Below are 6208 nucleotides of genomic sequence, written 5' to 3' on the forward strand. Positions count from 1 at the left end.
ACAAGGGCCTGTCTGGTGTGCGGACAGCATGACTGGGTGTTGCTCATGGTCACACCTCAAGGAGCCTTTAGCTTCGTGGCCAGTGAGAGAGAAGAGACAAACATTGTTCCTTAGGGTCAAACTTGGTAGCACGGAGTGGTAGTCACAGGATTGACAACACTCAAAACACAGGCAGAGGTTTGGAACTGGGTGGGAGGGGGGCGACCAGTTGATATTTGGGTGTATTTATTTGAGGGGCCTGACAGACTGTGACACTGCTATTTCTTTTTTTTGAAGGAGAATCTTTATTACTTTTATGTACAGAAACTCCCTAGTGCGCTCAGCCCAGCTTGGTGGCCAGCTCTTTGGCCTTCGTCTTTTCCTGCTTGGCGATGCGCGCCACCGACTTCGGCCCCAGGATGTTGCCTCCCCAGTGACGACGGATCTCATCGTATCTGTCGTTGTAATTGGTCCTGATGGCTTCCACCAGCTTAGCCAGGGCACTCTTGTCCTCCGAGTTGACTTGTGTGAAGGCTACGGTGGTGCACGTCTTCCTGTGCACCAGGCGCCCCAGCCGGGCCTTGCCCTTGATGATGCAGTAGGGAACCCCCATCTTGCGGCACAGGGCAGGCAGGAAGACCACGAGCTGGAAGACAGCGTTAGCGCTACAGTTATCTGAAGCAAAAGCGACACTGCTATTTCTTAAGAGTCGCAGAAGGTTAATAACCTGTAGTCTTTTTTACGTGAATGGAGACTGAGACATGACTTGTCATTGACTATGGTGGGAGGAATCACCTGGCTTGTGAATGAGGCAAGCAGATCAAAGTGTAACACAACTGGGTGCAGATTTCTCAAGCCTAGTTCTTCTAAAGCAGAGTTACACCACATGTATGAAACGCTCAAACCAGGACCAGAACTTGCTGCTGGTACAACTCCTGTGCGCCAGTTCAAAATCCATTTCAGGTCCCTCCCTAGTCATTAAGTAACCAATGTGGGCAAAGTCCTAACATTAAAAGTGAAAGGTCTTAAAAACGCTTTTTCCAGAATTCTGTATGTATTAAACTCTGCCACCTAATCTCCTGTTGCCAAAGAGTAGTGTGAATAGCTTATACAAACCTGTGCAAATATTTCTGTTTTGAGTTCTCACGCAGAATTACTCACACCAAGCTACTAAACAAGGACCCTTGCTGTACCACATGTTGGAGGGGTTCTCTCTGAGACGGTCTCACGGGGGAGGGGTGGGCAGGGTGGGCGCTGTCTGTCTGTGCACAGAGGAGAGGTGAGGCTCACAGGAGGAGGCCTGAACCCCCAGCACTCTTCTGTTTTCACAGTGACCGTTAGGTAGTTTCTCATAAATCATGACACCCACAGACACGACCGCCAGAAACATCATGATTCCACATGGTCACACAGCTCGGGCCTGAAGATCTGAGGGTGAGCAAACATCACTCGACTTGTCTGACTGTATCACTGTCACACATCCCTTCAAGGAGCGGAACCTGAGAAAACTCGAGAAGATGGCCAGGCAAGCTGCCTCAGCAGAGTCCACACAGCATGCTCCCATCTCTCCAAGAGAACGGGCTCCACAGACGTCACCAGACTCGCCTGAGTGAATCAGAAGGAAATTTCAGCATCATCAGGAACACATTTGACAGGGAGTTGTGGGGGTGGGGGTTGGGAGAGGATGAACCGGGAGACTCGGGTTGACATATATACAGCACTGATATTACACATAAAGTCAACGAGTAAGGACCTAGTGCACAGCACAGGGAAGTCTACTCAGTGCTCTGTGGTGAAGTAAATGGGCAGGAAATCTAAAAGAGAGGGAGATATGTAGATAGATAGATAGATAGATGACTGATTCACTTTGCTGTACAGCAGAAACTGACACAGCAGTGTAAAGCAACTATATGCTAATAAATGAATGAATGGATGAATGAATTTTTAAAAAAGGAACACACTGGGCACCCTAGAACTTGTAGAAATGAGGAGTCCACACCCAGGGTGCAGCACAGCGCTAGGGCTGCCCTAATGTTGGTTCACTGCCAACGGAATGCCTGGACCAGGCCTCTTCTACCCCAGAGATCTCAATGCAGAGGCGGGGAGGCAGCCAGTTGCGGTCTCGCCAGAGCTCTGCTCTTGCTCACGCAGCCATGCCAAGGCTGAGATCACCGGGAGAACAAGGGACCCACAGTCCACCTCAGGACAACAGACACAGCTGCCGTCACTCACTTTGTGGACATCCTGCTGCAGTTTCCTGTTCACATCCTCGGACTTGAGGAGGTCCTTCTTGGCCGTGTCCAGGTCCTCCTTCAGCTCTGTCACATGGGCAAAGAGGGCTGCCAGGCGCTCCTCCATCTGGCTCTGCTCCTGCTTGTCTATGACTTCCTGGAGGTCGATCACCTTAGCCAGGTCTTCCTCGTGGCTTAGAGGGTCTCTAAGGGGGAAAGGAAGCCTTAGACAGCCTTGTTTTGAGAGGGAGGGACCACAGCACTTCCGGGCAATCGGTGAGGTCAAAACTGCCTTCTGCGCTCTGGGAGCTCACAAGACCCTCACAGCCACTCAGACCTACATGGTATGTTGGTGAGAGGTCCCAACAGCCCCACACAGACTGGATGGTAAGACAAGAAGCAGACAGAGAGTGAGACCAAGGACTTGCCTTTCCATTGGCGCTTGGCATGTTTTCTTGCTCATGATTTACATCAAGCACCCTGTGCATTAGTATCTTTTCCTGGTTATTCTCCTCTAAGAATCATCTGCTAAAACCAAAAAATTGAATTAGAGTAAAGAAATAAGTAAAGACAGCAAAACACCTGGAAAAATTCAAGTGTAAACTGAAAACGCAACATAAAAAGAAAATACATGGTGATGCTATCCATCCCGAATACCACCAGATGATTAGAGTCAGAATTTCTCTTCTACTGGACAAAGGGGTACTTAAGAGATCCTGCAGCTCTGAGCCACAAGTCTAGTTTACTAGTCATTAAAATAACCCAGGTGGGAAGGTCCTCAATCAGAACGATAAATGACATCTGAGGCCCACCACTACAGTTTTCATTCTTTTTTTTTAAATGAAAGGATTCAAATGACAAACCCTTCATGGAAATTACACAATGACTGATCAAACTTACCTCTTTATATGTGGCACCTAATTCTTCTTCTAACAAACTACACCTTTCGAGTGCTACTTGTAATCACGCTCTCAACTCAAATAAAAGGGGCCGAGTCACTGTGTGTTGATGTGTGTATATACGTTAGTACACTTCTTAGTGTGTACTCACCCTAATACATGGATACTGTCACAGAACACCTTTAATGTCTCTCATTGATCTTAACGTCAAGAAAACATGCTTGTTAACAGCTTTAAATTCTAACTTTGAGAGAACAAAATGTTATCTGAAATTAAAAGCCTCCCCACAATAAAACCAACTAATCAATTCTTCCAAAACTCTAGGGTAGAAAACAGTAATCTCACAGGAATTCTTGCAGTAAACAAGGAACACTCTCCAACCTTGTTTTATAAGACTAGCATAACCTTGATACTAAAACCAACCAGGAAGAAGTACAAGAAAGTAAAATTACAGACTCTGAGTATAGATGAAATAATCCTAAATAAAACACTAAGAAATACAGTCCAACTGAAGGAGAATACATTGAGATCAGGTTGGGGTTGTTTTAGAATCACAAAATTTTTTAAAAGTTAAATCACATAAAAGAAAAATAATCACATAAAAGAAAAATTACCTGTTTCAAAATCTGCAGAAAATAAACTTAAGAAAAGTTAATGTAATAATTTTAGTTCATGACTAAGAAAAAACTCTTAGTAAACTAACAGAGAAGAATTTACATATTTTGATTAAACTATCTACAAAAAAGCTAATATCATGTGTGATGGTGAAATACTGAAAGCTTTTCCTCTGATAATGTGAAAGAGACAAGGATACTTATTCTTACTACTTCTGTTCACCAATGTACTCAGGACTGGAGATCCTAGTCCATACAATAAGGCAAGAAAAAGTAAAGGGTTATCACAGTTGCAAAGGGGAAAAAAAGAACTTATTTGCAGACATAATTGTGTATACATAAATAAATACAATTAGAATGATTTGAAATAAATGGATTTACCAAGTGAATATAGGAAAGTAAATTCTGTATCTATTAGGAATTTATAATGGCACTGAAAATATCAAGATATCTAATTAAACATGTGCAAGACATACAGCAAACTATAAACTTCTCAGATAAATTAAAGAAGATCTTAAAAAATGGAGAGCTATCTACATTGTGTTCATGGATTATAAGAACAACATAAAAGACACACACACACACACAGAGTTAACTGTGTGAGGTGATGTGTATGTAAGGCAATCATTCCACGACGTCTATGGGCATCAAGTCATCACAATGTAGACTTTAAATACACATAAACTGTATCTGTCAATGACTCCTTAGTGAAGCTGGGTGTCTAAAATCAGGGCCTGGCACCTGGTAGCTGGCAGGTGTGGGAACCCAGGTTCACATGCAGGCTGTACACACTCTTAATCACAGGTGAGACCTGAAGCAACCCAGCAACTCTCTATTTTTCTTTTTCTGTTTTGCTCTGTTCCCCTTGCCATTTGTGTTTAACAGATTCCCAGTATCGAGTGAGCCGTGTCAATGCAGCAATAACGTTTCCCCATCTAAGGCAGGAGCATGTAACACCAACAGACTTCCCATCGCCCTGAGATAACTGGGGTGCCCCATCACAACAGAAAGCAAAGAAACATGACAGTCCCCGAGAGAGAGCTGCCCCACGGCAGGGGAAACTAGGTCCACCAGACGTCCCAAGGGGACCCCCAGGGGTTTGGAGCCCAGGCTGGGCCCCTCAGCTTGAGGCCACACTTGCCTTTCCACCATTCTGGGGGTCCTGGCAGAAGAAAGCCAGGCCAAGGAAGGGGGATGGTGTGGCCGGCCCGTGCGACTCAGGGCAGGACTGACTTGGGTCTGTGCTGGGCTCCACATCCAGTCACCACCCTTGGAGTGTACAAAGCTCTTGGGATCATTGTAGGTTTTTGGCAAAAAGCAATGGAGCTGAAGTCACTTAGGATGGTTTTTTTTTAAAAAAAATCCTCACTGAGGATTCACTCAGTGCCAGCCTCAGCCCCTAGTGAGATGCAGACTCCTGGTCATCCATGGCTGTGCCCGCAGCCTGCCATGGCAAGGGGAGGCTACCGGACACTGGGTGCCACATGGGGTTCTTCCTCCACTTTGAGTGAAGGGCTGCACCCCCCAGGATGAACCCGGCTCAACCCTCCACCTCTGATGCTGAGGCGCCCTTGCCTCCCACGACCGGAGGATCCAGCCTCTCCCGGGACCTCCGTGTCACTGCACAAGCCTTGTCCATGCGGCCCCAGCAGGCAGGGTGAGTCCTGTGCAGAGCCCCCAGCTCGCTGGTCTCGCTGCCCGCATCAGGGCCTTGTATGTCCACTGAATGAGTGGATGAGGGCCCCTCACAATGACGGTGATGGTGACGAGGAGGAGGAAGTGAAGCGGGCTGAGATCCAAGTGTCAGTCCTCGATTCAGCCATCTGTGTGTATGAACTCATTTAACCTCATGACAAGATTGTGTGTTGGGGTTAGGGGGTAGGGGGTGGGTCCTGCCACTGTTCTCACCTTGGAGCCAGCAAGTTCACTCTCAGTGTCCAGGAGTGGCTGCAGCCACTGGCCACAGACTGGACAGCTTTAACACAAATTCATTCCCCCCCCCAGTTCTCGAGTCAGAAACCTGTGATCAAGGTGTGGGCAGGGCTGAGCTCCCTCCAGAGGCTCCAGCCGAGGGTCCCTCTGGCCTGGTCCAGTCCTTCGGGGACGCCAGGCCTCCCTGGGCTTCTGGCCACATCACCCCGACCTCTGCATCCATCTGCACAAACCTTCTCCCCTGGGTGGCTCTGTGCCTCAGATCACCCCCTCTTTTCTTCCAAGGACACCTGTCGTTGGATTTAGGGTCCACATGCATCCCGGGTGATCTGGTGCAGAGGTCAGGAACTTACTTCCATTGCCGAGACCTTTCATCAGAATAAGGCCACCTCTGGAGGCTGCAGAAGGATGGATGGCTTTCGGAGCCACCACTCAGCCCACCATACTTGTCATGAAGCCACAGGGCAGAGCCTCACTGGGCTTGGTGAAGGGAGCTTCGAAGAAGCAGGGCTCAGTCCTGGGGCTGCCTCAAGAAAACAGTTAGGATCAGGAT

At 47.5% G+C, this 6208-nt stretch overlaps 1 pseudogene; it reads right to left on the reverse strand.

Moving 5' to 3' along the window:
• Positions 1-304: 304 nt before the first annotated feature.
• On the reverse strand, positions 305-649 carry LOC113889404 (annotated as a pseudogene).
• Between the last annotated feature and the right edge of the window lie 5559 nt (positions 650-6208).

This window comes from Bos indicus x Bos taurus, unplaced genomic scaffold, assembly GCF_003369695.1.
Source record: "Bos indicus x Bos taurus breed Angus x Brahman F1 hybrid unplaced genomic scaffold, Bos_hybrid_MaternalHap_v2.0 tig00011955_arrow_arrow_obj, whole genome shotgun sequence".
NCBI classification, from domain to species: Eukaryota; Metazoa; Chordata; class Mammalia; order Artiodactyla; family Bovidae; genus Bos; species Bos indicus x Bos taurus.